Below are 25,722 nucleotides of genomic sequence, written 5' to 3'. Positions count from 1 at the left end.
GCAGAGAAACTAAAGATTCACAACCTTGTGAAGACATTTCTTGTCATCTCAGTCCAAAATGGCTGACCTCTTATCCTGAGCCTGTGACCCTGTGTTCTAGATTTGAGCAACTAAATTTAAGCTGACCCTCCAGTACAGCCCTGAGGGTGTGCTGCACTGCTGGGGGTGCTGTCTTTTGGATGAGAATTAAACCGAAGCCTGGTCTGCCCCCTTGGGCAGATGCAAATGATCCCCTGGCTCGATTTTGAAGGTGAGTTACCCCCAGTGTCTTCGTCAATATTTATCCCTCAATCAACAATCAATAAAAATCTGGGCATTATCCTGTTTCTGTTTGTGGGAGCTTGCTGTGCACAAATTGCTGTGTTTCTCACATTACAACAGTGACAACACTTCAAAATACTTCATCACATCCCATAGTCATGAAAGGTGCTATAGAAATGGAAGCTGATCCTCCTATTCTGTCTTTTTTACAAAAAGGAGATCATTGCCGTGTCTGTGGATTCCATTGTTTACATAAAAGGTCCAATTCTTCTTGTACAAGATGCTGAACATGAACAAAATTTATATTCACCACACCCCTAATGGGTGATTATTAAACACAGTGTGATAAAAGAATTCTACTTGCTATCCCTGTAATTAGCTCCGTTCATGTTTTGTATTACATCAGTCAGCAAACTGTGTATCCTCACGTTGTAATTCAACATGTGACACCACACAGGCTCATTCGACCCAAACAGCACAGCTGATACCAGTCTTCTGAGAGACTATTGTTTAAATAAGAATCAACGTGACAATCTCTCCTCATATTCAGCACCTCGGTGCTCAATTTATCCTCAGAGTTGCAAACAAGCGAATTAAAAAAAGTAAAATTTTATCTCCCTCTGTGTGCTATATCTAGCGTGCTGGTTAATGTGTGAGTGTGAACTCCCTGCCTATGTTCCATCTTACACCAGTTACTGACCCAGATAAAATAAATGAGTTAAATTGTGGAAATAGGAAGACAGGATGAATTTGTTAACCCATGTGGTGAAAATAGAGGGAACAGAGGGAATTAAACACCCACCACTCTTCCCTTCTGCTTGTTGGGGTCATTTTCAATTTTTGGAAATGAAACAGCAAGAGAATTACAACAGGTACTGAATCAATACAAAAATAGAATTATCTGGAAAAACCCAGCAGGTCTGGCAGCATCGGCGGAGAAGAAAAGAGTTGACCTTTCAAGTCCTCATGACCCTTCTACAGAATCAATATTGTCTGCATTGCACTATCTGCCAAAGGTAAAATGACCCCTATTGTGTTTGTAGTTAAAATGTAAATGTGATTTACAAAGAGTAACCAGAAGGAATCTTCTCTTCTCTCAGTTCTTCCTCTTTATCTGAGATTACCAGTGAATTCACAAGTATTTTAGTTTCATTTACTCTTATTGCTTTCTGAATTATGCTTTTATTTTATAAATGTAATTCCTTGTCGTGCTAAAACCCTCACACAGGCCTCACCCAGCTCCAGACTGGACTATTCCAGTGCTCTCCTGGTTGGCCTCTATAAGCTTCAGCTCATCGCTCCAATGTCCACTCAATCATCACAGAATCACAGAATCACACAGTGCAGAAGAGGCCCTTCCGCCCATCGTGTCTGCACCGACATGTGAGAAACACCTGACCTACCTACCTAATCCCATTTACCAGCACTTGGCCCATAGCCTTGAATGTTATGACGTGCCAAGTGCTCACCCAGGTACTTTTTAAAGGATGTGAAGCAATCCGCCTCCACCATCCTCCCAGGCAGCGCATTCCAGACCGTCACCACCCTCTGGGTAAAAAGGTTTTTCCTCATATCCCCACTGAACCTCCCCTCAACTTGAACTTGTGTCCCCTCGTGACTGACCCTTCAACTAAGGGGAACAGCTGCTCCCTATCCACCCTGTCCTTGCCCCTCATAATCTTGTACACCTCAATCCGGTGGCCCCTCAGTCTTCCCTGCTCCAACGAAAACAACCCAAGTCTATCCAACCTCTCTTCATAACTTAGATGTTTCATCCCAGGCAACATCCTGGTGAATCTCCTCTGCACCCACTCCAGTGCAATCACATCCTTCCTATAATGTGGCGACCAGAACTGCACACACTACTCCAGCTGTGGCCTCACCAAGGTTCTATACAACTCCAACATGACTTCCCTGCTTTTGTAATCTATGCCTCGATTTATAAAGGCAAGTGTCCCATATGCCTTTTTCACCACCCCACTAACATGCCCCTCTGCCTTCAGAGATCCATGGACACACACGTCAAGGTCCCTTTGTTCCTCAGAACTTCCTAGCGTCATGCCATTCATTGAATACTTCCTTGTCAAATTACTCCTTCCAAAGTGTATCACCTCACACTTTTCAGGGTTAAATTCCATCTGCCACTTATCTGCCCATTTGACCATCCTGTCTATATCTTCCTGTAGCCCAAGACACTCAATTTCACCATTAACCACCCGGCCAATCTTTGTGTCATCTGCAAACTTACTAATCCTATCCCCACATAGTCAACTATGTTGTTTATATAAATGACGAATAATAGGGGACCGAGTGCAGATCCCTGTGGTACTCCACTGGACACTGGCTTCCAGTCACTAAAGCATCCTTCTGTCATCGCCCTTTGTCTCCTACAACTAAGTCAATTTTGAATCCACCTTATCAAATTACCATGTGTATTTGCCTTCATTACAAGTCTCCCATGTGCGACCTTGTCAAAGGCTTTGCTGAAATCCATATAAACTACATCAACTGCACTACCCTCATCTATACACCTGGTCACCTCCTCAAAAAATTCAATCAAATTTGTTAGGCATGACCTCCCACTGATGAAGCCATGCTGACTATCCCTGATTAAACCTTGCCTCTCCAAGTGGAGATAGATACTCTCCTTCAGAACTTTCTCCAATAGCTTCCCTACTACTGGCGTGAGACTCACTGGCCTGTAGTTCCCTGGCTTATCTCTACAACACTTCTTAAATAGCGGAACAACATTAGCTGTTCTCCAATCCTCTGGCACCTCCGCCTTGGCCAGAGAAGAATTAAAAATTTGAGTCAGAGCCCCTGCGATCTCCTCCCTTGCCTCCCTCACTCCTGTCCTTCCTGATCTACATTGGCTCTCCAACTCTTAGTGGCCTCTGTTTCTCTCTAACCTTCTCCAGCCATGCAGCCCTCCAAGAACCCTACACATCTCCAATTGTGGCCTATCATGGATCTCCCACTCTGTTCACTCCTCCATTGCCAGCATTTATTGCCCATCCCTACATGTATCAAATGGAAACTCTGGGGGACTTGACAGATTAATAACTGATAGTGGTATCATAGTTCACTCACCCAAGGAGTCCAATTTACTATGGCAACATCCATTTTTGCATGCATGTTGTAGCCTGGAGCAATGGATAATGTTGGTGGAGGCGCCAATGTTCTTTCCACCCCATGGCTGACTAGGAACCTCTCCTGCTCTTACTGCCTGCCATTGGTGTGTGTTGGAAGGATTTACAGGTTGATACTCAACTTGTTTGGCCACATCATGAACACACCTTCCTTGGCCTTCAAATCCTGGGGTGGGACTCAAACCCAGAGTCTTTGGCTCAGGGTCAGGGATGCTACCCACTGCACCACAAGGCCTCCTATTGATAACTGTAGATTGTTTTCATTCAGACGGATTTTGTCTGAGTTTTAATACATAGCCAAATGGAGGCTCCATGTGACACAGGTTACACCAGATACATCACTCTTCAATTCAAACTGATATCTTTTACCAACGGGTGAGAAGATGGAATTTGCAAAAGATTTGCAGTTTATACATAATCCTCTGAAAGGCAATTTAACCCATTACCGACCATTCTTATATTTTACCTACTTACATTTTCCAATACAAGTCCAACGTTTGTATCCCTACCTATACTAAGGTAGCAAATAAATATACTACCAGCTAACCTCTCAAAATCTGTACATAGCAGCCATCAATTCCATATTGATTGTGATTGCACAGCACAAGTGAATGGGATCGGGAAGAATCAGCATAATTTTGTGAAAGGGAGAACATGTTTAACCAATTTATTAGAGTTCTTTGAAGGAGTAACATGTGCTGTGGATAAAGGGGAGCTGTAGATGTACTGTACTTGGATTTCCAGAAGCCATTTGATAAGGTGCCACATCAAACGTTATTGCAGAAAATAAAAGCTCATGGTGTAGGGGGTAATATATTAGCCTGGATAGAGGATTGGCTGGCTGGCAGAAAACAGAGAGTATGTATAAATGGGTCTTTATCTGGTTGCCAGAAAGTGATGAGTGGAGTCCTGCAGGGGTCTGTGCTGGGGCCTCAACTATTTATAATTTACATCAATGGCTTAGATGATGGGAGCGAGAGGTAGAAAAGTATGTTGTGAAGTAGACATAAGGGTTTGTGGACAAAAAAATCTGGCAGATGGAGTATAATGTGAGAAAATGTGAAGCTGATCACTTTGGCAGAAGAATAAAAAAATAGACTATTACTTAAATGGAGAACCAACTGCAGAATTCCGAGGTGCAGGGGGATAAGGGTTCTGGTGCGTGAGTCACAAAAAGTTATTATACAGGTACAGCACATAATCAAGAAGGCTAATGGAATGCTGTCCTTTATGATGAGAGGAATTGAACATAAAAGGAAGGATGTTATGCTTCAGTTATACAGGGCATTGGTGAAACCCCACCTTGAATACTGTGTGTAGTTTTGGTCTCCTTATTTAAGGAAGGATGTAAGAGCATTGGAGACAGTTCAGAGGAGAGTTACTAGATTGGTGCTGAGAATGACCGGGATTGTCTTATGAGGCTAAGTTAGACAGGCTGAGTTTATTTCCACTGGAGTTTAGAAGCGTGAGGGGTGATTTGATTGAAGTATACAAGATCCTGAACAACCTTGACAAGGTGGATGCTGAAAGGATGTTTCCTCTTGTGGGTAAGTCCAGAACTAGGGGGCATTGTTTTAAAATTAGGGGTCACCCTTTTAGGACAGAGATGAAGGGAGTTTTTTTTTTCTCTCAGGGGGTTGTGTGACTTTGGAACTCTCTGCCTCAGGTGCTGGAGGCGGGGTCATTGAATATTCTTAAGGCAGAGGTAGATAGATTCTTGTCAGGCAAGGGAATCAAAGGTTATCAGGGTAGATAGGTATGTAGAAATCGAAACACAAACAGATCAGCCATGATCTCATTGAATGGGACAGCAGGATCAATGGGCTGAAAGGCCTACTTCTGCTCCTATTTCGTATGTTCGTATGTGCTGAATAGCCTTTTCTCATTACAGTTTGCTACTTAGGTTTCTGCTGATTTTGCTGATCTGCATCTTTGGTGTGACAGCATTGCTAAGTCACGTGGGTTACAGGAAATGGTCTTCCCCATAAACATTCCCTGCCCCATTTCAAACAACAGCATTCCTCAGAGACACAGTGATAACCCCAAGGAGCAGATGAAATATATAAATTCATTCTATATATTCCGTGCAATAATTTCTGCGGACGTGATACGCTCACTAAATATTTTGATGAATCAGTCCCCGTCACTTTTAGCAGATGTTACTTTCAGTATGTGCTGTAGGCTGATAGTGGAAAGGGGGAGGTGATGATTTGTCAACTCAGGCGAGTGTGGTTAGATGTGGAACAGCAGTTGTAAATGTGGCTCTTCTGAGGCGGAACAAACTTTGGCAATCCTTTTGACTTGTCATTGTTTATTGAACCGATGACATGGAGCGAGTGTCCTCAAAGTTCTAGGTTACTTTCATCCATGAACTTTGCACTGGAACCTGTCATTAAGATACATGAATGAGACTTTTACAGAATAGAATAACCAGTTCTGCGTGATATCCTTTGCTTTTTGGGTTACACCAACATGACTTTTTTTTTAAAAAAAAGCACTTTAGGCCAATTGACCCATTGACAGCCACAGCTCGGTGGGCAGCGCTCTGAGTTAGAATGTCATGGGTTCAAACCCCAGCCCAGAGACTTCAAGACAAAAGCTAGGCTGACCCTTCCAGAGCAGTGCCCAGGTAGTGCGACACTGTCACGGCTGCTGTTGTTCACATGATATTTGTTCCCCAACTAGCGTAGCTTAAGAAGAGAATGTTTGATCTAGTCATTATTGCATTGCTATGTGTGGAATCTTGCTGTGCACACATTGGCTGCTGTGTTTACAGCACTTCAAAGGTTGCCTGTAAATTGCTTTGGGACATCCGAGGTTGAAAAAGGTGCTATATAAGATCAGGGCTTTTTTTCTTTCATTACCTCCTCCCCATCTCTTCTGGAGATGATTGCTGGGTTACAGCTATCCCCCCAGTGCCTCACCCCAGTGGCCATTCTTTGTGTGTGAGCCTGGATAATGAATGTTGGCAAGCGACTCAACTAGGGGCAGCCTTTCCCTATTCTGTCCTGTGCTAACCTTTTAAAAACGTATTGACGGGGATGGGGCATTGCTGGCATTTATTGCCCACTTCTAATTGCCCTTGAGGAGGAGCTACCTTCTTGCACACAACTGAGCAATGTGCTAGGCCATTTCAGAGGGCAGTTAAAGAGTCAACCTCACTGCTGCAAGTTGGCAGTCAGATGTAGACCAGACCAAGTAAGGACAGCAGATTTCCTTCTCTAAATCACTAAAAGTTAGGATGCAGGTACTGCAAGTGATTAGGAAGACAAATGGAATGTTTCAATTATTGCAAGGGGAATAGAACATAAAAGTGGGGCAAGTTTTACTGTAGCTGGAGAGGGCCTTACATCTGGAATACTGTGTACAGTTTTGGTCTCCTTATTTGAAAAAAGATATAATTGCATTAGAAGCAGTTCAGAGAAAGTTCACTCGACTCCTGCCTGGGATGAAGGGCTTATCCAATAACGAAAGGTTGAACAGGTTGGGCCTCTATCCATTGGAGTTTAGAAGAATGAGAGGTGATCTTATTGAAACATAGGAGATCCTGAGGGGATCCAACTCTCTTGCGACTCCTCGTTTGAATCACTCCAATCAGGTTTGAGATAGAGTAGGAGCGAGCAAGGCATAGCGAAAGTGTTGCGGGATAGGGTAACATGGCAATTATATTACTGGCCAAGCAATCCAGAGACCTGGGCTAATGATTCTGAGATACAAGAGTTCAAATCCCATCACGGCAATTGGATAATTTAAATTCAGTGTATGAAATAAATCAGGAATAAAGAACCACTATCAATAATGCTGGCTCGGAAACTACTGGATCATCATAAAAATCCACCTGGTTCACTAATGCCCTTTAGTGAAGGAAAGCTGCCCTACTTACCTGCTCTGGCCTGCATCTGACTCCAAACTTACAGCAATGTGGATGACCTCTGAAATGGCCTATCCAGTCACTCAGTTGTGTGCAAGAAGGTTAGCTCCTTCTCAAGGGCAATTAGAAGTGGGCAATAAATGCCAGTAATTCCCAGGATGGAATGGGTAAAGGCTGCCACAGAGGCAAGGGGAGGTGGGCTCTGTTTGTGGTGCGCTGCTTCCACTGTTTAGCACATAGTCCTGTGTTGAAGAAATGCTAAAACTTCTTGCCTTCAATTGTAATCAACTCACTTCAAAGCAAGCTTAATGAATCAAGAAAATTGCGGGGGACAGTTAAACAAAGTGACATCTTATGACTGACGAAGGACGATGATTATTCCCCACACCAGTGTGAGGAGATATGATTCAGGGGTCTAAACCGTCAAGAGAATGATCTAACAAGTAAACCTCGGAACATCCCATGAATAGAAATCAACAAAAAAGGCAAGAGGCCCATCATCTTTTAAACGTGGGAACACTGTAGATTGAAAGAATAATGCAAAGATCCAATGAAGCTTTGATAAGGTCTGATACTGTATTGTGGAGATTGCATTCATGGGTAATTCAAAGGGAAAAAAGCAAATCTGATGTGCTGAAGTTCTTTAAAAATCACATGACTATGAAACCATAGCAACCATGGGCCTTCCATTTACAACAACCCACTGTGTTTATCTCCAGAGCCATGTGTCCGGGAATAGCAACAGAAGACTTTGTGCAGCCTTGGTGGAGAGATGGTTGATTATTCAATCAAATCGAATGCATGGGAGGGTTACCACGTACTGACTCCTGCTTGTTACTTCCTCCTCTCCCTGGTTCAAACCCCGGTATATCATCTCTTACCCATCACACTGATGGCTGGGAATAATCTTTGCTCTTTTATTTGCTGTCAGACGGCACAACCCTCACTTCGGTTACAGTCTAATCCATTTCTTTTAATGAAAGGAAGAACTGCATCTACGTAGCACCTTCCATAACCTCAGGATCTTCCAACCAATGAGGTACAATTGACGCTTTGTCACACTGTTGTCATGTAGGACATGTGGCAGCCAATTTACAAACAGCAAGCTCCCACAAGCAGCAATGTAGTAATGGCCAGATAATCTGATTTGGGATGTTGATTGAAGGAGAAATATTAACCAGGACACCGTCGGGAATCTCCATTGCTCTTCTTTGAAATCCATCCATGGGATCTTTTATGACCACCTGAGAGGACAGATGGGACCTCAAAAGATGACAGTGCAGCACTGCCAGTGTCAGAATTGTTACTGATTTTTGTTCTCAAATCCTGGAGGAGGACTTGAACCAACACCCCTCTGATAGAGAGGTGAGAGTGCCACCCACTGATGGGCAGCTGGCACTAATGCATTCATCTTGCGTCAAAGAGATATGATCACAATCTGCCCATATTTGGCAGTTACAGGATCCCATTGTGCACAAATTGGCTGCTATGTTTCCCTAGTTTACAACAGTGAATCCAACGATGCAGCCCTTGTGCTGCAACCCATGCTTTTCATTAACAAGGATCTGTACCAGTGGTGGACCCACAGGAGCCCTTCAACAGAGCAGAAATCCCCAGCACTGGTGGGTAAACCTTCGCTAAATTAATCCCAGGAAGCAGAAAGGACACTGACTGTTAGGGTTAGCGCTCCCAGGAAAGGGAGGGGGATGGAGAGACAGGACTAAGAAAGAGCAGTTGACTTCAATTCAATTGCCTTCCAGTGCCTTCACTGTTGGAATGTGTGCCCTTGTGGTACAAATGCAAGAAAGACAAGTGAGATAAAGCCCTCAAGTAGAGTTGCCAATTCTGGTTGGACATATTCCCGGATGTATCTTTGCATGACCCCCTACTTCCAATTGCTCTGCACCCCCACACACTCGCTATTGGTCAGCTGGTGTGTCTATTTTGTGGTGACCCACCTTCCCACAGTTCAAATAGAAATTGAATAGACTCTTTGCCATCCAACTTTTATACAGTTTTTATACAACTAGTAAATATACAGGATTTGAATGCCTCCTGTTATTTTGGTTTTCCTTGGGGGTTGCTCACAGCCGTGTCCTGGGATTAAACTTTAATTCCGGAAGATTCCATGGGAAACACTGGAGGGTTAGCAACTCTACCCTCGGGCCTATCAGCGTCGACTCTGTTGGCATCACGGGGTATACTTAGGATTGCCAAATCTCCCGGTGTGGCTGGGAATCTCCTGGAATCGACATTAATCTCCCGATTTAAAACCGCAACATCAGTGGCAGAGGGAACTTTGCCGAGGCTGAGTTTTTTTCTCCCTCTCCTGTGTTTGCCTGGTCTGCACCATCTTTGATACAGGGAGCTGACACTGCCTGTACACATGTGGGGTCCTTACAGCTGTGGCCCCAGCGCCTGTGGTGTCAACAATCGCAGCCCAATGGAATGCCCCGACATTCCAGCTCTTCACTGATTGGACACGGGTGCTGAGCTTCTGACTGGGAAGTGCAACATTGTAGTACTGCGGCTCTGATTGGTTACAGCAGCTCCAGAGTTGGCAACCATAGATCAACAGGAGCAGTTCTATGGGTGGGTAGGCTGGGGATTGGTACAGTCTGGGCTCACACATATTGGACAATATAACTAGATCCCGACCCGCAACCCATCGAGTTATACTTCAACAAGACTTAGCACCTTTGGTGGAGGAAGTGAGACAATTGGGAAATGAAACAAGGGATGTGGGTGTCACTGGTAAGGCTAGCATTTGCTGCCCAGCCCTAATTGAACTGAATGGCTTGCTCAGCCATTTCAGAGGGCATTTAAGAGTCAACCACATTGGTGTGGATGTGGAGTCACATGCAGGCCAGACCAGGTAAAGATGGCAGATTTCCTTCCCTAAAGGAAGGAAAGGATTTCCTTCACTAAAGGAGATTAGCGAACCAGATGGGTTTTTAAAAAGCAATTGATGATGATTGCTATTACTGAGACTAGCTTTATATTCCAGATTTATTAATTGAACTCAAATTCCCCCAGCTCCAATGGGGGGAGGGGGGGCGGATTTAAACCCATTTTCCCCAGAGCATTAGCTGGATCTCTCAATTATCAGACCAGCAGCATTACCACTAGCCCAACACCTCCCCCAGGGATGGTGAACTTGGTGTTAAACTGGGGCTTTCTTGAACTAAGTTCGGCAGTTGGTTTTAAGCTCAATAATTGCTCATAAATAATTTAAATAATTATAATTAATTATTACAATTAATGTTTTTTCCAACTACATAGTGAGTTATTATAATCTGGAATGCACTGCCTAACAGAGTTGTGAAAACAGGTTCAATTGTAACTTTCAAAAGAAAATTTTATCTCTACTAAAAAAGGAAAAAAAAATGGCAAGACTACTGGAACCAAGCAGGGACTTTGGATAGCTCTTTCAGAAAGTCAACACAGGTACAATGGGCCAAATGGCCTCCTTCTGTGCTGCATGATTCCAAAGCACAACCAATTTGTGCATAGCAAGGTCCCATAAACAGCAAAGCAGTAATGACCGGATAATATGCTTGTGCGATGTTGATTGAGGATTAGATGTTGGCCAGGACACCAGGGAGAATTCTATGCAATTTGGCTGGGTCATGGAGTGTTAAGCATCAGTAAAGTCCATCGTAATTCAGGTTCACGCGATCTTTAACACTGATTTAATCAACGTATGGCCTGAAGCTAACTCTGACAAAATGGCCACGCTCCAGATCAAAATAATGAACATGGTGATGAGGTTCTGCCATTTGTGGCTGTTTGAGGAGGTTCTTCAAATTTAAGCTCATGTTTTAGGCACTAAGGCAGTAGTCAGAATGTTTTTAACATTCCAGATCTAGATGCCTCTCTAAATCAAACAAATTCCCTTCATCTCCCCTCTATAACTTCTGCCAATGATTTTAGATCTATGACCTTTGTTTGCTTGCCAGAGGGTATAGTTTTCTCTCTCCCTCTCTACGCTATCAATACCTTTCATTATCTTGAAAGGTTCTATCAGATCACCTTCTAACCTTCTCTGTTCCACGAAGAACAGTCCTTAATTTTTCCAACCTCTTCCCATAATTGAAATCCCTCATCCCTGGTAACATCCTGGCAAGTCTGCCCTGTTCCCTTTCATCTTTCTTGAAGTGTGGGGTCCAGGATTGTCCACAATGGTCCAGCAGAGGCCTAACCAGTGAGTTCTATAATTGTAGCATGAGCTCATTGCTTTTATATTCTATTCCTCTACGTACTGAAGGAGGATCCCACCCAAAACATTAACAACAACTTGCATTTATATAGCACTCATTAACGGTGGAGAGCTTTCAACAAAATTTGATTTTCCACGCTAATGCCCACCTAGTAATGTCCAGCACAAGAGAAAGAACCTGAGGTTAGTCACGGTAAAAAATCATCTCAGCCCTCATAACTCGCAATGGTCAATACAGTTGCTTCCATCTATGTCACTAAGTTCAGTCTTTGCAATTTGAGGCTGTAAATGCCACAAGATTGTCTCTGATGGGCACAGGGTACTCGCGAAGGCAGATTACCCCTTGCCTGACACCAGCCCGCACAGTAAAAGCTGCTGGGCTGCCACTTAGCGTGGGCCTCCCCTGCATGGGTAAAATAGTGGGGGGAGAGGGATAAGGCCCTTAAGTGACCATTAATTGCAGCATCTACAAGATGCACTGCTGGAACTCCCCAAGGCTCCTTAGTCAGCGCCTTCCAAACACATGACCACCACCATCTAGAAGGACAAGGGCAGCTGGTGGATGGGACCAACACCTCATGGAAGTTCCCCTCCAAGTCACGCATCATCCTGACTTGGGAATATATCGCCGTTCCTTCACTGTCGCTGGGTTAAAATCCTGGAGCTCCCTTCCTGACAGCACAGTGGGTGTACCTACACCACATGGACTGCAGCGGCTCAAGAAGGCAGCTCACCACCACCTTCTCAAGGGCAACTAGGGATGGACAACAAATGCTGGCCCAGCCAGCGAAGCCCACGCCCCATGAAAGAAGAATAAAAATAAATGTGTTGGGTAAAGTGCTGACTGCAGCTGAGAGCTGAATACACAGGGAACCATTAAAATGCTGGACCGTGCAGTGCCATAAGAGACAAAGAAAAAAACATGAATTAACCTGGGGGTGAAGTACCTAATGGCACATGTGGGATTCAATCCAATTTATGAAAGTTAATAATATTGATGTGGGGAACGTCAGGCTGACAATGGGCCACATGCTGTGCGCCATCATATCACTTTTGACTTCTGTTATTATTAAAAATGATTTCAATTTAATAACAATTGGAAATCAAGCTGAATAAATGCTGATTTATTCCTTCGAGTGACTGCAGTAGAAGCTGGTGTTTATGTTGATGTTGTTTCAAAGTTGGCTGCTATCTTCCTGTACCCCCTGCATGATCCCATTCGAATGTTGACTGCATACGTCCCTGTGATTAACAATTAACCCTTTGGGGAATTTTGATTTTTTTCTTTTCCAAATTTTTAAAAAGATGATGTTGAATGTTTATTAGTATTTTTTACAGAGATTAATTTTGGGAGGAACACAAGAAATAGGAACAGGAGTAGGCTATTCAGCCCTTCGAGCCCTCTCCACCATTCAATGAGATCATGCCTGATCGTCACTATCAACACCATCTTCCTGCACAATCCCTGTATCACTCGATGTTTTTCAAAATTAGAAATCTATCGATCTTCGCCTTGAACATACTCAATGACTGAGCCTCCACAGCCCTCTGGGGTAGAGAATTCCAAAGACTCACCACCCTCTGAGTGAAGAAATTCTTCCTCAGCTCAGTCCTTAATGGCCAACCTCTTACTCTGAGACTGTGTCCGTTACTTCTAGAGACCCCAGCCAGGGTGCACAAATCAGCGAAAGTGCAGGGCGGGTGGAGAAAACAGTTAATAAAGCATATGGGATCCTGGATTTCATAAGTAGAGGCATAGCGTACAAAGCAAGAAAAGTATTATAAACCTTTATAAAACACTAGTTCAGCCTCAACTGGGGTATTGTGCCCAAGTTGGGGCATTGCATATTGGGAAGAATGTGAAGGCATTAGAAATGGTGGAGGAAAAATTCATGGGCATGGTACCAGGGATGAGGGACATGGAGAGAGCGGGGAAGCTGGGCTCGTTCTCTTTAGGGAAGAGCAGGTTGAGAGGAGATTTGATAGAGGTGTTCAAAATGATGAGGGATCTGAACAGAGAGATAGGGAGAAACTGTTTCCATTGGCGGGGAAGGTTCGAGGACTTGAGGAGACCGATTTAAGCTGTGGCAAATGAAACAGTGGGCCAGGGTCTTTAGGTCGGTGAGCTGGGGGGCGGGGCCCGCTCGCCAACATGTAAAATGACGCAGGATGATGTCGGGCGGAACTCCCAATGTCACGCCGCGTCACTTCAATTTTCAGGTCAACGGGGGCGCAGCCAAAGCAGCTGTGCGCCCGCCGACCTGTCAACGGCCTATTGAGGCCATTTAAAAAGTAATTGAGATAATTAATGGACCTGCCCGTCCAACCTTAAGGTTGGCGGGCAGGTTGGGAGCTCTGGCGGGCTTCAGAAAAAGCACGAAACCTCATCCATGGGCGGGATGTGGCTTCATGAGGGTTTTTAAAATTTTAGTAAATGTACGTTTTAAAGTGATGGACATGTCCCAACTCGTGTGACACTGTCACACGAGGGGACATGTCAGGGTAATTTTATTTTTTGCACCTTCATCATTTTTAAATTTGGCGCCGATCTCCCTGAGGCAGCACTTAGCCTCAGGGAGCTCAGCACGAAAAAGTGTACTCTTGGCTGAGGGGTTCCTTCCCCCACCCGCACAGGGAGCGCATAGTGCTTCCTGGCGCACTTCACATGCTGTGCAGGCCTTAATTGGCCCACACATGTAAAATGGCGGCGCCCCCCCCCCACCCCTCTGATCGGGGGTGTGCCCGCTCCTCCACTCCCCCCGCCCACCGATGGGGGAAATTTCTTCCTATGGTGACTTGAGGAAAAAACTTTTTACCTTCCACAGGATCTGGAATTTGCCTGAGAGTGTGGTGGAGGTAGATCCAATCATGGCTTTCAAAAGGGAATCGAAGATAATTATCCGAAGAGAAAAAATTTGCAGGGCCACAGGGAAAAGGGAGTGGACTGGGCAAGTTGCTCTTGCGGAGAGTCAGCACGGACATGACAGGCTGAATGGCCTCCTCCTGTGTTGTAGCTATTTTATGATTCTAATTCATATGTCGAGTTCTCTGTAGCTGTAGAAACATGCAGCTCTTTGTGGAATTTGTTATTTATAGTTTTATGCTGAAAGTTAGGGCAAATTTCTCATTTTCCCGCTCCCATCACATGCTCAGCAATGTCTCCCTTGTAGTTTATCGGAATTACTCTGCAACCTGCCCATGGGACCAACACTTATAATTCTGACCAAACTGACTCAAACGTGCGAACAAACATGGCCCCAGGATCTCTCCATCATAATAATTATAGATTTCTAAAATGTCCCAATTACTCACTTATGTTCAGTAATAGCAGAATTTTTGCTTAGCACCAGCAACAAGTTACATTAAATAAATAGCAACTAATAATTTATACATATGTTTAATTGTATAATTTCTATACCGGGCAAAAAAAAACGTGTGTTGTGTCACAGGGAGCCCGTGGAATTTTTATAAGCTAAGAACTTAACAAGTAGGAGCTGGAGTAAACCATTCGGTTTCTGGAACCTGCCCTGCCATTCAGCAAGATCGTGGCTGATCTTCGACCTCAGTCTCACCTTCCTCACTCATCTCTGTATCCCTTAATCCTCTGAATGTCCAAAAACCTATGTCTTGAATCACAGAATCACAGAATCACAGAGCAGAAGAGGCCCTTCGGCCCATCGAGTCAGCACCGACACATGAGAAACACCTGACCTACCTACCTAATCCCATTTACCAGCACTTGGCCCGTAGCCTTGAATGTTATGACGTGCCAAGTGCTCATCCAGGTATTTTTTAAAGGATGTGAGGCAACCCGCCTCCACCACCCTCCCAGGCAGCGCACTCCAGACCGTCACCACCCTCTGGGTGAAAAAGGTTTTCCTCACATCCCCCCTAAACCTCCTGCCCCTCACCTTGAACTTATGCCCCCTTGTGACTGACCCTTCAACTAAGGGGAACAGCTGCTCCCTATCCACCCTGTCCATGCCCCTCATAATCTTGTACACCTCGATCAAGTCGCCCCTCAGTCTTCTCTGCTCCAACAAAAACAACCCAAGAATATGCTCAACACCCACAGCTCTCAGGTTAGAGATTCACAACCATCTGAGTGAAGACATTTTTCCTCATCTCCGTCCTATATGATCGGCCCCTTATCCTGAGATTGTGGCACTATGTTATAGATTCTTCAGCCAGGAGAAACATTCTTCCTGCATCTACTCTGTCAATTCCTTTACAAATTTTAGATGTTTCAGTGAGATCCTCTCTCATTCTTCTAAACTCCATGGAACTATAGGCCTAATCTACCCAATCTCTCCTCATAGGACAATCCCCTCATCCCAGGATCGAGTCTTTGTTGCACTCCCTCTAAGGAAAATATATTCCTGAGCCAGGGAGGGCCTTCAATGAGTCTACTGTCACCAGGGAATATGGAGAGCTTGAGTGAAACCTACATCTTCTTTTTCAGTTCTCTGCCCAAAGGCAGGTCCAAGCCCCCAGCACCACCATGTCCACCATGGGGAGGGCAAGGAGGCAGGTCCCAAATCCACCCCAGCCGGAACGGGGATTGAACCCTGTGCTGTTGGCACCAATCTGATCCCCACCAGCCATTCAGCCAAGGAGTCCAAGTTGCTGTGGCAACATGTGCTGTTACATGCATGTTGTAGTCAGGATAGTGATGGTAGAGGCTCCAATTTTCTTTCCATCACACGGCTGACCAGGAATCTTTCCCACTCTTACCGCCTGCCATTGGCGTGTGTTGGAAGGATTTACAAGTTGATAATCAACCTCTTTGGCTGCTGTGTGAGTGCAGCTTCCTTGGCCAACAAGTCCTGGAGTGGGAATTGAACCTGGAGCTTCTGGCTCATGGGCACTACTCACTGGGCCACAAGACCTCAGGTCAGAACCCACATAAGTCCATGAAATAATAATATTTTTACAAAGAACTTTAACACACGGATTTTCATAACGATATATTATATGTCAATCTACAATACGTGAACTTCAATAATTATATTCTGACCAATACTTTGCTGCTGTTTTGTTTTTGTTGGTTTCTGGGGTCACGTCAATTTTTAAGTGTTAAAATGGGGTCACGTTAGAAAATAGTTTGCACTGACCTAAGGCAAGTTTGAGCTTCCCTAGGTAAAGAGACCAAACTGTGCACAATACTGCAGGTGTGATCTCACCAATGCTCTGTATAAAGTTGAAAGACTTCTTTAAATGTACTCCAATCCCTTTCTAGCACAAGCTAACATAGCATTTGCCTCCCTAATTTCTGCATGTTAATTTTCTTTGATTCGTGTACAAGGACACCCAGGTCCCATCATGCCTTGTTCAAAAAACATTCTGCCTTTTTATTTTCCCTACCAAAGTGGATCATGTCACACTTCACCACACTGTGTTCCATCTGTTGTGTTCCTGCCCAGTCACCCGCCCAGTCTCTATCCCTCTGCAGCCTCTTTGTGTCCTCCTCACTTCTTACTTTCCCACCTAATTTAGCATCATCAAATATGGGAATAAACACGGGTATTACACAGGAGGCAAAATGCTGGGAGTCCAAAATGAAAACGGAAAACACTGAAAATACTCAAAAGCTCAGACAGCATTTGTGGAGAGAGAAACAGAGTTAATGTCTCAGATCAGTGAGCTATTATTACCTTTCATTACTAACCCTATCTTATTTAGCTATATTTACTGTAGCTTGTAACATCACAAGGTGGGAATTAATAATTGAATCAATATTGTTCCTTCAAAGCTGCAGGATAATTTTCCAATCAAGTACACATTGCTATCAGTTAATCAACTAAGGAAAGGACACCCTTTTTTTCCGATCCCCAGTCTGCTTGTCACTCTTGCCAGTAAAGCTTCAGTATTGCCCTCAAAACAGTGTTGACATCTATTGAGAATTGACTCAATGTAAGTTAGTCTAAGTGCCTCTGACATTGCTTTGAACAGTGATGACTAGAGAGGCATGCGGGGAGGTAATGAGTCTCTGCAGAGCGAACATGCAAGGAAAGAACTGAGCTGAGAACGTTATCAGAGACTCTGCAAAATTAAATTACTGCAGACTTCCCTTTACATCACAGCCAGAAAATGACCTTTAAAGAAGATAAACATAATATGAGTTGGCAAACCTGATAAACATGTTGCGTCTGTAACTGTTCCCATGGAAACAGAACAATTAGGGTTTTTTCTTAATAAACATTGATCAGGAATGTTTCTAAGTGACTGTGGGAGGGAAAAAACTGTCTTATGATGGCAACTGTAATGTTTAATGAATTAATTTTTAGACTTGATATACAAACATGTTCTATGTACAAGTTACCTCACGACAGCAGACTGAATTAAAGTGATTATTTACAGTAGATTGTTTCTGAAAACTGTTCTCTTTTCTGCCAATCTGGCAATTTGTTGTGCCATTTGGGAATTCGCTTGGGTTTGTTGTAGCTTTAATTCCGTGAGGATTAAGTTTTGGAGTGCCAACATGCAGCAAATACTGTCTACCCTACTACCATGTGCTTGGTTCAGTTGGTTGCACTATCTTGCCTCTGAACCTGGCGGTCCAGTACTGAGGCAGCACTGCACTTTTCGGATGACATGTCAAACCAAGGTAAAAACAAAAAACTGCGGATGCTGGAAATCCAAAACAAAAACAGAATTACCTGGAAAAACTCAGCAGGTTTGGCAGCATCGGCGGAGAAGAAAAGAGTTGACGTTTCGAGTCCTCATGACCCTTTGACAGAAGTTCTGTCGAAGGGTCATGAGGACTCGAAACGTCAACTCTTTTCTTCTCCGCCGATGCTGCCAGACCTGCTGAGTTTTTCCAGGTAATTCTGTTTTTATGTCAAACCAAGGCCCTGTCTGCCCTCTTAGGTGAATATATAAGATCCCATGGCATTATAATGAAGTAGGACAGGGGAGTTCTCTCTCTGTCTCCTGGTCAATTGTCCCTCAACCAGTAACACTAGAGCGGGAGTCAGAGTCATAATGTCACAGAAGGAGGTCATTTGGCCCGTGTCCATGCTAGCTCTCTGAGAGTAATCCAATCAGTCTCACTCCCCTGCTCTAGTCCTATAGGCCTGCAAGGATTAACTGGCTATTTATCTTCTTGTTGTTTTTGTGGGACCTTGCCATGTGCAGATTGGATACAAATAAAAGTGACAACAATTTATTAACCATCAAGTGCCTTGGGATGTGCTAAGGATGTAAATATAGCTACTAACAAAATGGGGCCCACCTGTCACTGGCCAGGTCTGAAGATGCTCTCACTGCCCAGGGTTGGATCTAGTCAATGTTGGACAAATCCTCCAAAACCTTTGCCACTTCCTCCATAAAGAGAAGGCTTCCCAATGAAGCTCAACGTCAGTTTGGGGAACAGCCCTGCATCCTACAACAAGGCACTTTACAGCACTTTAGACTCAGCATCGAGTTCAACAATTTCAGATCATAACCTCTGCCCCCATTGTTTTTTGGACAGCAGCTATTGATGATGATTCTATTATTACCATTCACACCTCCAGCTTTTGTGAAAATTCTGAAATTTGACCCTGTATTCCAATATCCAAATTATTTATATATAGATAAATAATATATATGCATAAAAATGACCAAATTAACCCAATATGTTAGGAATAAAAACCAGGGCTGGTTAGGTTTTTGTTGGGTAAGGATGTTAAGGATTATGGAACCAAGGTGGGTAAAGGGATTGGAGATGCAGGTCAGACACCATCTAATTGAATAGTGAAACAGCCTTGATGGGGCTGAATGGCCTCCTCTTGCTCCTGTGTTCCTAAACTACTTTGTCTTGTTCCAGCATAAAGGTAAAGGGACGAAATCCCAATTAAGCTTACATGATGGATAGAAAAATTGGAATGCTTTAAGTAGAATTAATTGTATGCAATAAACAGGGACACAGGTTGCAGCCGTGAACACAGTGTTCTGTATGCCGCGCTGCTCCATCCTGGCAATCACAGATGTCTTCCTGTTTATCAACAGTATAGACAAAGCCTGGAGTTAATTTCCTGTACATTCCTGACAGCTGTCTGACTCTCATTATTGCTTTAGGGCAGAGAAGGCTAAGGGGGGATTTGATAGAGGCGTTTAAAATCATGAAGGATTTTCGATGGATTGAGTAAAGAGAAACTGTCTCTGATAGCTGAAGTGTTGGTAAGCAGGCAGTATAGATTTAAGATGATTGAAAAGAAAAGAGCCATAGACAGCATGAGGAAAAGGTTTTCTTATGCAATGAGTGGTTCGGATTTGAAAGGTACTGCCTGACAGGGTGGTGGGAACAGATTGTAACCTTTGAAAGGGAAATGGATAAATATAATTGAGGAGGAAAAAATTGCAGGGATATAGGGAAAGAGCAGAGGATTGGGACTAACTGGATTGCTCTTTGAAAGAGATGGTGCAGACTGGATGGGCTGAATGGCCTCCTTCTGTGCTGTAATATTCCACCTTTACAGGGGACAACAGGGATGTTTCTGATAACGTGAGGAGCTGTGTGTTAGCACCGAGCATCCATTGGTCAGTAGCTTTCCTCTACATTTGTGACACCAATGTTAGAGCCAAGAACATTGAATGCATCCATTCAAAATGAACAGTGACTCCTCTGTTCGAACACCAGGCAAAGGGCAGTGTTAAACATCCCGACAGTAATACTGCATGATCAATTTTATTCATACTAGCAGTGGACTGGATCACGAGTGAATGCCTGAAGACTGTATTACAGGGTAGAGTTTGAAAGCCCATAATGGAAAATGGCGCAGAGAGGGAGGGGGATCCCACAGGATAATCTGTCCACTGCACTGGGACAGAGAGGGTAAAGTGGCAATTTAAAAGAAATTACATAAGATTTTGAGAGATTGAAAAATGAAGGATAATTTCCACCGGTTGAGGAATTAGTAAGCAGGTTTGGACTTGATGTTACTCATGGCGGAATGAATGGGAGGGTAGGATACTCACAGTATTTACTAAGTACTTAAAGCACAGTTGGAGAGAGGTCCTGTGCACGTAGGGAGACATGAGACCCTACAGACACAGGCTCAGAAGGCATTGGGAACAGATAGCCACAGGGGTCAATGTCAAGAATCAAGACCTGAGGACCTGGATGCAGTACCACAAGAAGTTCAATGGCCTTGCCTGAGTGGTCAAAGTCGATCTATGAATCTTCAAACACCACCTCCACCTCCCACCAAATGAACAGCTAGCCTCAGCCACTGCTTCATTCAACACAATCCCATCAATCATTTAGCAACAATGCCTATCAGTCAGGACTCATAATGAACATTCGTATGCTCCACCACACCCTCATCATGCTTAACATTACTGCAAATCTCTCACTCACATTTCACAGCTTGTACTCACTGCCCAGCTGTTTAACTGTGACAGCCACTCAGAGGAGGTCACTGAACCTCTTGTGGCATCCAGGTCCTGAGGGCTTGACTCCTGGCGTGCCACTCTGCCAGTGCCCCTGCTGTTGCCTGTCAATCACCTAATGCAGTGTACTCCGAGGTGGTGCAGTCTGAAGCTGGGCCTTCTATGCCCAGAGCTGTCCTGCAGTCTCCCCCAGTGAAAGTTAGCAGACTTCTCCTAGCCACTGGGATAGAACTGCCTAGGAACACTGGGACAGGCAAAGGTGCATGGGAGACAGGCACTAAGGAAATGCACAAGGGTGATAAATTGATGTTTGTATGTAGTTATATATTTAGTTTGGAATTATTATTTTTGTGGCGCCTTTTATTTTCATGTGGTGGCCAAGATGACAATGTTTTGGTCAGTGAAGAAAGTAAGATGTTGCTGAATGGGGAATGGGGGTGGCAATTACTGATATCTCCGTTGAATTAGTTCTTCATGTACAGCCTGGGCGGAAAGAACCTACCTAGGTTGCCGTCTCCCTTTCTCTCCCTTTCCCTCATCTTTCTGTTGCTTCTCCTCCTCCTCCTCCTCCCTCTACCAGCAGCTCGTCCTACTCTGCATGGCCTCTGCTCATTTCCCCAGCCAATGCTCCATTCCAAGGGCAAGGGCAGCAACTGGTTTGTGCAGGAGCCTTGAAGTCAGGAAAATGTCTTTCAGCATCTGCCAAACCTCCACCTGGAGACTCTTGAAGCAACTATGGAAAGAACCAAACATTTGTAGAATGGTGCAAGTAGTTGCTGATTTTCTTTAAATAGCACCGATGGTTGGCGGGGGGGGGGTTCCTCCTTCTTGGTAACCACGTGTTCAGACATGCAAAGTTAAGAGAACACACCGAGCACCAAAGTAGCAGCATGGTGTAGGAAATGACTGTCTAATCTTATAACTAATTAACAGAAGCAGCTCTCTCTATCTTTTCTCCCTCCATTAAGAAAGATTCTACTGCAGACAGCCAGACAAACAGACAAGATGGCACAGGCCTGCTAACTCTGCCAAGGAGTTGTGCAGATGACACAAAGCTGGGTGGGAGGGTGAGCTGTGAGGAGGATGCAGAGATGCTTCAGTGTGATTTGGACCAGCTGAGTGAGTGGGCAAATGCATGGCAGATGCAGTATAACGTGGATAAATGTGAGGTTATCCATTTTGGTAGCAAAAACAGGAAGGCAGGTTATTATCTGAATGGTTAGAAATTGAGAGAAGGGAATGTGCAACGAGACCTGGGTGTCCTGGTACACCAGTCGCTGAAGGTAAGCATGCAGGTGCAGCAGGCGGTAAAGAAGGCAAATGGTATGTTGGCCTTCATAGCCAGAGGATTCGAGTACAGGAGCAGGGATGTCTTGCTGCAATTGTACAGGGCCTAGGTGAGACCACACTTGGACTACTGTCTGCAGTTTTGGTCTCCTTATCTGAGGAAGGATCTTCTTGCTATAGAGGGAGTGCAGCGAAGGTTTACCTGACTGATTCCTGGGACGGCAGAACTGACATATGAGGAGAGATTGAGTCGGTTAGGATTATGTTCGCTGGAGTTCAGAAGGATGCGGGAGGATCTCATAGAAACCTATAAAATTCTTACAGGACTAGACAGGGTGGATGCAGGAAGGATGTTCCCGATGGTGGTTCAGGGGAACAGTCTGAGGATACGGGGTAGACCATTTAGGACTGAGATGAGGAGAAATTTCTTCACCCAGAGAGTGGTGACCCTGTGGAATTCTCAACCACAGAAAGTAGTTGAGGCCAAAACATTGTATGCTTTCAAGAAGGAGTTAGATATAGCTCTTGGGGCAAAAGGGATCAAAGGATATGGGGAGCAAGCGGGAGTTGGATGATCAGCCATGATCATAATGAATGGTGGAGCAGGCTCAACGGGCCGAATGGCCTACTCCTGCTCCTAGTTTCTATGTTTCTATGTAAGGATATGACTCTAACACAGGCCCATATGAAACATTCCTAAACCTGATTAGATGTCATCTCCCCATATCTAAGCAAATCTGGGATGTTCCAGCAAGCGATAAGCCACTAGATGACTTCATGGGATTCAGATGAAAACAGGAGGGATTTATCTTCAATACCTGTCTCTTTGGAATTGGACAATTGAATGGGATTTTTTAAAAAATTCTGTCATGGGATATGGACATTGCTGGCAAGGCCAGCATTTGTTCCCCATCCCTAATTGCCTTTGACTGAACAGCTTGCGAGGCCATTTCAGGGGGCAGTTAAGAGTCAACCACGTTGCTGTGAGTCTGGAGTCACATGTAGGCCAGACCAGGTAAGGATGGCAGATTTCCTTCCCTAAAGGGGCATTAGTAAACCTGATGGGCTTTCACAACAATCAATGTTTGTTGTCACGGATGACTAGCTTTATATTCCAGATTTTAGTAACTGAATTTGAAATTCTACCAACTGCTGTGTTGGGATCTGAAGACATGCCCCCAGAGCATTAGCCTAGACCACTGGCTCAGTGATGTCCCTGCTGTGCCACCATCACCACACTGGCTGACATTAGGCACCCATCAGCCCCCTAAAAATAAGGTACATAACCAGGCAGTCGGGACCGAGGAGACACCTTGGACAGAAGACAGCTTTCCAAGGCAGATCCATGCTGGTGCTGAACACCTTGGTTACTTCGAGAAGGCTGAGAGCAGCAGAGACCGATGTCACCAGCTACCAAGACCAGCATCACTCCACTTCAACGACATGCTGATCCGATCCAGAATAGTAAACCCTCCTCAACTGTTACAGGTCATATGCCTTTTCTATCTTTTTTGCTGTATCGCATCTTAATGGTTGCTCCTTAGATCAGTACTTCCCAACTTCTACCTGGTGTAACCCCATTTTAATGCCTCAATGTGAACCCAGAGCAAAAATTTCGGAGGCTATTGAATGAGTTGGGGGGGGAGGGGGGTAGGGTGGGGCAGAGGAGGTTACTGAGTGGAAGGGCGGGGAGCTTAGAGTTCACTTAAGACTTAAATTATTTCAAACCATTTGAGACCTTGTTCCCCCAGTTTTTAGGGAATCTTTGAATCCCGGATCAAGGCTTACAGCCCGCATCAAAAGCACACTGATCGATGTCATAATCTGCCTCCTCCATATCTCCTGAATGTTAGCTACAACATGGAATGCTTTACTACAAGTGCCTATTGAGATATAGTTTAGAAGGGAGCTGGTTAAGGATTTGAGAAGGAGAAATGGAACAAGGCTCTGGGAACTGATAAAAACAAAAAAACTGCGGATGCTGGAAATCCAAAACAAAAACAGAATTACCTGGAAAAACTCAGCGGGTCTGGCAGCATCGGCGGAGAAGAAAAGAGTTGACATTTCGAGTCCTCATGACCCTTCGACAGAACTTGAGTTCGAGTCCAAGAAAGAGTTGAAATATAAGCTGGTTTAAGGTGTGTGGTGGGGGGGCGGAGAGAGAGAGAGAGAGAGAGAGAAGTGGAGGGGGGGTGTGGTTGTAGGGACAAACAAGCAATGATAGAAGCAGATCATCAAAAGATGTCAACAACAATAGAACAAAAGAACACATAGGTGTTAAAGTTGGTGATATTATCTAAACAAATGTGCTAATTAAGAATGGATGGTAGGGCACTCAAGGTGTAGCTCTAGTGGGGGTGGGGAGAGCATAAAAGATTTTAAGATATTTAAAAATATTGGAAATAGGTGGGAAAAGAAAAATCTATATAATTTATTGGAAGAAAAAGGAAGGGGGAAACAGAAAGGGAGTGGGGATGGGGGAGGGAGCTCACGACCTAAAGTTGTTGAATTCAATATTCAATCCGGAAGGCTGTAAAGTGCCTAGTCGGAAGATGAGGTGTTGTTCCTCCAGTTTGCGTTGGGCTTCACTGGAACAATGCAGCAAGCCAAGGACAGACATGTGGGCAAGAGAGCAGGGTGGAGTGTTAAAATGGCAAGCGACAGGGAGGTTTGGTCATTCTTGCGGACAGACCACAGGTGGACAACCAAACCTCCCTGTCGCTTGCCATTTTAACACTCCACCCTGCTCTCTTGCCCACATGTCTGTCCTTGGCTTGCTGCATTGTTCCAGTGAAGCCTAACGCAAACTGGAGGAACAACACCTCATCTTCCGACTAGGCACTTTACAGCCTTCCGGACTGAATATTGAATTCAACAACTTTAGGTCGTGAGCTCCCTCCCCCATCCCCACCCCCTTTCTGTTTCCCCCTTCCTTTTTTTTCCAATAAATTATATAGATTTTTCTTTTCCCACCTATTTCCATTATTTTTAAATATCTTAAAATCTTTTATGCTCTCCCCACCCCCACTAGAGCTACACCTTGAGTGCCCTACCATCCATTCTTAATTAGCACATTTGTTTAGATAATATCACCAACTTTAACACCTCTGTGTTCTTTTGTTCTATAGTTGTTGACATCTTTTGATGATCTGCTTCTATCACTGCTTGTTTGTCCCTACAACCACACCCCCCCCTCCATTTCTCTCTCTCTCTCTCCGCGCCGCACCCCCCCCCCCCCACCCCCCCCACCCCCCCCCCCACGCCCCCCACCCACACACCTTAAACCAGCTTATATTTCAACTCTTTCTTGGACTCGAACTCAAGTTCTGTCGAAGGGTCATGAGGACTCGAAACGTCAACTCTTTTCTTCTCCGCCGATGCTGCCAGACCTGCTGAGTTTTTCCAGGTAATTCTGTTTTTGTCTGGAAACTGATATTCTGTATCTCAGAGTGTTGAAAGAGGTTGCCATAGAGATAGTGGATGCATTGGTGACCATTTTCCAAAATGCTGTAGATTCTGGAATGGTTCCTGCAGTTTGGAAGGTAGCAAGTGTCAGCCCG

Source organism: Carcharodon carcharias, chromosome 20, assembly GCF_017639515.1.
Source record: "Carcharodon carcharias isolate sCarCar2 chromosome 20, sCarCar2.pri, whole genome shotgun sequence".
Classification (NCBI taxonomy): Eukaryota; Metazoa; Chordata; class Chondrichthyes; order Lamniformes; family Lamnidae; genus Carcharodon; species Carcharodon carcharias.
The sequence above is the reverse complement of the archived record's forward strand: the minus strand, read 5'-3'. Positions refer to the sequence as shown.